General features: G+C 37.9%; 1 pseudogene; it reads right to left on the reverse strand.

The window, feature by feature from the left end:
• Positions 1–675: 675 nt before the first annotated feature.
• Positions 676–6583, reverse strand: LOC134471425 (Ig kappa chain V-VI region NQ2-6.1-like; annotated as a pseudogene).
• Positions 6584–7139: the final 556 nt, after the last annotated feature.

Genomic DNA, 7139 nt, shown 5'->3' on the forward strand with positions numbered 1-7139 from the left:
ATCTGAGGCATTTGAATTTTTTAATCAATTTCAAGGCATCTTTGAGTCTCTTGATTTTGCTTTCTGCTACTCTGGGACCCACAGAATTTCAGAGACCATTGCTTCTGAGGGTGAAGGTATCATGCTTTCCACACATTTATTCAGTGTGGCCACCTATTAATGAAGCACAAGAAACTATAAGAAGGGATGACAAATGAGAGGCTTTTGTCATCATTTTCATATTTATCATGCCTGTTAATTCCATGGTGCTATATGGTCTACAAAAATGCATTAATAATAATCTCAGCATTCAAAAGCAAGGCCTATACTTTGCCATTCTTCACCTTAGGAAAATGGCCACCGTCTCTGAAGATTTACTCAGCTCTGGGACAGGCCTGTTAGTTTTCCATCATTGTTCCTCATGAGATAGGGAAAAGTCCTAGGAGCGGGTTTCCCTGGGCATTTGTACCACATTACAGCTTAACCTGAGAATCAGGGTTCCACTCAGAGGATCTACACTGTAACAATCTAAGGATTCTATGGACAGACAGGCTGCTGTATAATGGAGCCTCCTTGTGCATCAAATCCCATCTTCCCCATCTCTACATCTCTCTTCCTCTTGGAGGAAGCCAAATGTCCTTGGCTCCAGTAAAGAAAATTTGGGAATGTCTATATCATGTAAAGCCTCTAATCATATCATAGACTCTGAGGAAGAATCCGGTGGGCCCTGAGGAGCTCATTGGGTTTTTGTTGCAATCTATAGCACTGTGTGAGTGGGTAGTTCTGGTACTGCTGACAGTAACAGGTTGCAACATCTTCAGCTTACATGTTGCTGGTTGTGAGAGAGAAAGAAGTCCCTAACCCACTTCCACTGAAGTGAGAAAGAAATCCCGAGGCCAGGTTTGATATTTGTTTTTTTTTTGTTTGTTTGTTTTTCTTTTTAATTTTATTTAAAAGGAAAAAAAACAAACAAACAGACAAAAAAAAAGCGGTGTAAGGGTACAAGTAATACAGAACTACAAAAAAAAAGTAAGAAATCATCAGTTAATAGATTACATATTATCATCTTAGAGATAGTTGCTCAAATCACAGTATCAAAGCATGCAAAGTGGACACTCAAACAGTGAGACTGCAAACAGTTGTGTTCAGTGATCCAACGAAAAACATTAATATGGTCAGCTATTTAACACCCCTAATCACAATTGCTGTTGTATCCTTTACAGCTCTTTTTTTCCCTCTCTTTTTTACAACAAAATTCACACATTTTGGGTTTTATTACTCCTCAGTTCTTATTACTTTTTTGGGGGGAGAGAGAATAAAGTCAAATATGGCAAAACAAAGCTGTCAGTCAAAATCAAGGATAAACAGCACATGATGTAAAACAGAGTACAAGGTTATCAACAATGATTATCAACAATGTCTCTTGTTTCCTTAAAAAGAATTCTCTATCTCATTAGATATTATAAAGTTGAACAAAACATTAGAGAACAAGACCAATAAAATTTAAGCATTGTAAACATTACAGGACTTCCAAAGGAGACAATGATCTAACCAGAATAGACATCTTAGTGAATATTATTGTCTTCAAAATAGTTGTCTATACACTCAAACTTGATACTATCATACAGAATGGAACAGAGTCTAATCAGTCAAACCAAGATAGTGGGAGTATTACAGGACTTCAAAACAAGTTAATAGGAAATCAAAAAAAGTTACTATTATATATCCTACTAATTTTTAAAAATTTTCCCCTTATTTAAAAAATAAGAAATAACTAAATAATTTTTAATGAAAAGTGAGAGACTGAGATAAAAGAGGACATAACAATATAACAATACAGGTCAAAGCATGACTGTTTCAGCAACCTAGTGCTTCACCACCAAATAACCCGACTTAATACTAGTTAACATAGTGTCTGTCTTTTTCCTTGAAATATTTGAATAAAACTTCATATACTATAGCTTCAAATATTTCCATACCAAGAAGCCCAGAATAAAGCCTTTCCAATTAATAAGTGAAAACTTTATAACGCTTCAAGGCCACATAATGGGGAATCATAATTACCACATATTTTTATAAATTTGATTCATTACTTACATTAGGGAAACTATTCGGTATTCACAAATGCGAGATTGATTTATTTCATTTATGAGTATGGTCTCAAGCTATGCCCATTTATTGATAAATATCTCAATGTGATCCTTCTTTATAGCTGAATAATACTCCATTGTATAGAAATACCACAACTTTTTTATCCATTCCTCAGTTGATGGACACTTGGGTTGTTTCCAAAATCTGGTGATTACTAATTGTGCTGCTATAAACATAGGTGCATATATATCACTGTGGTATGATGCTTTCAGTTCTTCTGGGAATATGCCTAGAAGTGGGATAGCTGGAATAAATGGGACTTCCAATCCCAGCTTCATGAGAAATCTCCAGACTGACCTCCACAAAGGCTGCACCAGTCTACACTCCCACCAACAGTGTAGGAGAGTTCCTTTTTCCCCACAGCCTCTCCAGCATTTGCTGTTGTTGGTTTTCTTGATCCTGGCCATTCTTTCAGGAGTGAGATGGAATCTCAGTGTGGTTTTAATTTGCATTTCTCTAATGACCAATGATGATGAACATTTTTTCATGTATTTATTTGCCATTTGCATTTCTTCATCTGAGAAGTGCATATTCATCCCAGATGGCCATTTTTCATTGGACTTTTGAATTTTGGTGGTCTGAGTTTAATTCTTCATATGTTTTAGACAAGAGTCCCTTGTCTGAGAGAGAGTTCACTAAAATCTTTTCCTAGTTTGTTGGTTTTCTTTTCACTATGCTGCAGATTTCTTTTGACATGCAGAAACTTTTTAATAAGAAGTGGTCCCAGTTATTGATTCTGGGAAGTATTTCCCATGTGATTTGAGTCCTGTTGATGAACTCTCTACCTACTCCTATGTCTTCAAGGTTTCTTCCCAATTTTTCTTCCAATAGATTTAGTGTTTCTGTTTTAATATTCAGATCTTTGACCCATTTAGATTTTAATTTAGTACATGCTGATAGACATGGGTCTAGCTTTTGTTTATGGCAAATAGCCAGTTTTTCCAGCAAGATTTATTAAAGAGACTGTCGTTCTTCCAGTGAACCTGCTTGACTACTTTATCAAAGATAAGGTGGTTGATTGTGTTTATAGTTGTGGTTGTATCTTCTAATCTATTCCATTGATCTTTCAAAGAAGCAGCTCTTAGCTACATTGATTCTTTGGATTGTTTTCTTAGTCTCTATTGCATTTATTTCTGCTCTGATTTGTATAATTTCCTCTCTTCTTTTGGCTTTGGGCTTGACTTGCTCTTCTTTTTGTAGCTGTTTGAGGTGTATCATCAAGTTGTTTGTTTGTATTCATTCTGTTTTCCTGATGTGGGAACTCAGTGCAATAAATTTTCCTCTGAGGACGGCTTTCATTGCACCCCACAAATTCTGGTAAGTTGTATCTGCATTTTCATTTTCTTTTAGGTATTGTTTAATTTCTTCATTAATTTCTTCTGTGACCCACTGATTACTCAAGAGTGTGTTATTCAGTTTCCAGGTGTTTGTGGGATTTTTGCAGTATCTTTTATCATTAATTTCTAATCTCAGAGTGCTATGATCCAATAACATGCAAGGGATGCTTTCAACTCTTTTGCATTTGTTTAAATATGTTCTGTGACCTAATATATAGTCTATTTTAGAGAATGATCCATGTACTGCTGAGAAGAATGTGTATTCTGATGTTGTTGGGTGGAAAATTCTGTATATGTCTATCAAACCCATTGTTTACTGGTGTGATTCAGTTCTGTTAATTCTTTGCTCATTTTCTGTCTGGTTGATCTGTCCCTTGGTGTCAATGGTGTATTAAGGTCTCCTGTTACAATCGTGTTACTGATAATTTGATTTTTCATTTCTGTTAATAATTGTTTTATATAACTGGGTGCTCTGGAGTTTGGTGCATATATATTTAAGATAGTTATCTCTTCCTCTTGGAGTTTTCCCCTTACGAGTATGTAGTTACCTTCTTTGTCCTTTATGGTCATTGTTGGTTTAAAGTTCATGTTGTCTGCAAATAGAATGGCTACTCCTGCCTTTTTTGGATTCCTGCTTCATGAAGTATTGTTTTCCATCCTTTGACTTTCAGTCTGTGAGTATCCTTCTGGGTTAGATGGGTTTCCTGTAAACAGCATATGGTTGGATTTTGTTTCTTGATCCATTCTGCTAGTCTGTTTCTTTTGATTGTTGCATTGAGACCATTTACATTAATTGTTATTACTGTTAAATGCTGGTTTACTATTGACATTTTATGTCTCTACTGTTGCATGTTTATCTTTCTGTTCTGTTTAATTATCTGCTTTGCTTAGTGGTTTTCCCTTTGTGTATATAAACTGTCTATCAATATTTTTTGCAGGGTTGGTTTTGTGTTCATGAAGTTCTTCAGCTGTTCATTGTTATGGAAGTATCGTATTTCACCATCAATTTTAAATGATAGTTTTGCAGGATACATCAGTCTAGGTTGGAAATCATTTTGCTTTACGATCTGGAATACTTCACTCCATGCTCTTCTTGACTTTATTGTTTGTGCTGAGAAGTCTGCTGTTTTTCTGATAGGTTTTCCTTTATAAGTGATCTGTCTTTTCTCTCTGCCAACTTTTAATAATCTATTCTTGTGCTGGACTTCTGGAATGGTGATTATTATATGTCTCGGTGTAGTTTTATTTTAGTTATGACTATTTGGAGTTCTATATGCTTCACTGATCCTGATGTCGGTTTCTGATCTCATGCTTGGGATATTTTCAGCTATTACTTCTCTAAATATCCTCTTGACATCCTTTATATTGTCTCCTTCTTTTTCATTAATCCCTATCATTCTTATGTTATTTTTCTTTGCATCGTCTTGCAGTTGTTGAATTGTTGTTTCCTGATTCCTTGTTATTTTTAAAAGATCTTTCCTTTCCTGTTCACTAGCTGCAATCCTGTCTTCAAGGTCTGAAATTCTATCTTCACTTTCATTGAGGTGGTTTTTACAACTTTCAGTGGAGTTTTTTTTTATTTCCTGTATATCTCTGTGCATCTGCATTATGTATTCTGCTTGTTTCTTATATTACTTGCTTAGGGATTCTATGTTTTTATTTAGTTCCTCCAATTTTTTATCTGTGTTTTCTTAGATATATTCAGAATCCCTTTCATTTCTTTTATCATTTCATCTTTTACCTGGGAGATTATTTCGAGTTTGAATTTCTTTAAAGCTTCCTGGAGTTGCTTGTTAATTTCAGTAGCTAGTGTGTCCAATATTTGAGGTGAATGGCATATAGTTTCTTCTATATACATTGCTCCTAGGGTTTCTTGAGATGGGCTGGAGGTTTGAGGTTGTAATTTGTTCTTTTGCTTTGCCATTTTCCTATATTTCGGTGTTTCAAGTGTTATTTGAAAGCTTCCTCAGGGTCTGTTGGAAATCCCCTTCTATGTTTGCAGGTCCTGAGACTCTGGCACCCCGTTACCCCAAGCCACTGGGCCTGTAGAACCAATGGCCCTCCTCTGTCTGTTCAGAACTCTGCAGTTCCAGATAAGCTCAGCCTCAGGGACACTGTGCACCTGCCTGTCCTTTGGAAGCTCCACAGCTCTCCAAGCACAGCCAGGATGCAGAGGTGGATGTAGAGGCCTCAAACCCACTTATCCACTTCACTGCACCTGGAAGCCTGGAGGGTCTGGAATAGTCTGGGCTTTGGGCCGAGTGTGCTGAGCACTCACCACAGGCCACGGTGCCTCTGGAACCTGCGATCCTCCCCTGCTTGTTGAGATATCCACAGTCTTCCAGACACACGAGGAGGCTGATGCAGGTGCCCCAGATCCACCCAGCCCCTCCTCTGCACACAGATGGCGAGGTGCAGGAGTCCCAAACAGGCTGGGCTCCAGGGATAGCATGGGCCCGCCCACCTGTTGGAAGCTCCACAGTTCTCCAAGTGCAGCCTGGATAGGGAGGCGGATGTAGAGGCCTCAAACCCACTACTCCACTTCACTGCATCCGGGAGCCTGGAGGTTCCCAACAGTCTGGGCTTTGGGCAGAGTGCACTGAGCACTCACCACAGGCCACAGTGCCTCTGGAACCTGCAATCCTCTCCTGCTTTCTGAGATATCCACAGTCCTCCAGACACATGGGGAGGCTGATGCAGGTGCCCCAGATCCACCCAGCCCCTCCTCTCAGGTTTGATATTTGATAAACCAGGAGATTTGGTGAGGTTCCTGCCTTTTGTTGGTACCAATAAAATTCTTAGTGCTTACACTGGAGCTGGCTGTGCAGATGGTGGTGAGCTTCTCCCCTGGGGAAGCAGCAAGGAATGCTGGAGATTGGGTGAGCACATGTCCATGGAACAGTATGATCATGGAGGAGAGATGAAAAGAGATGATAGAAGTTAGTGGAAATAGAGGCAAAGGAATGTCATATCACAAAATACACAGAAACAGTAATCACAAACCTAAATTAATCTCAATTTCTAGAGCAAAAAGGATACTCATTTTGAGTTTCCTTTTTTTTTTAACCTGAGACACTGAACATATGGAAAGTAAGAATTTGAGTCTGAAATTCCATTGTGCTTTCTGAGCTCTGCTTCACACTAAAAAAATCTCTTGAAATCACCCCTTAAAAAGATCTCTGAACATTTTGTGGTTTTTATGTCAGCAATGTGCAAATAAGCAGGGTGAAGGTGCTCCCTGGGTTTTACATCCACATGGTACTTCAAGATTTTATAAAAATTAGAAATCGTTGCAGGAGTGGGATGTGTTCCTTTTTCTTTTCTGAAGTGATACACAGTCATGGTCTAGGGCATTTAAGTAATTCTGTGATGTTGCTGCTTGTACCAGTGTAGGAAGGAAAGTTCTTATGGACAGTGTGAAAGATATTTTCTCTGAATTAAATGCTGTAATCATAATTACTTGAAATGTCTATCATAAAATCTCAAGCACAAAGATCTAACTTCCCTAAGTCTAGAAGTTGCTCACCTGAGACTTTGCACATCCCCAATGTTTTTTTCCAATACCTGGGTACCTTCAAAATTTTTGAAAAATTAACATCCTAGCAGCATATCTGGAAATTGGAAATCCCCAGATATTTTAAAAATCTTACACATGATTTTCATCTGTACCAC

The sequence above is a fragment of the Cavia porcellus genome, unplaced genomic scaffold (assembly GCF_034190915.1).
Source record: "Cavia porcellus strain 051 isolate PalLab524CR breed Dunkin Hartley unplaced genomic scaffold, mCavPor4.1 scaffold_18, whole genome shotgun sequence".
Lineage (NCBI taxonomy): Eukaryota > Metazoa > Chordata > Mammalia > Rodentia > Caviidae > Cavia > Cavia porcellus.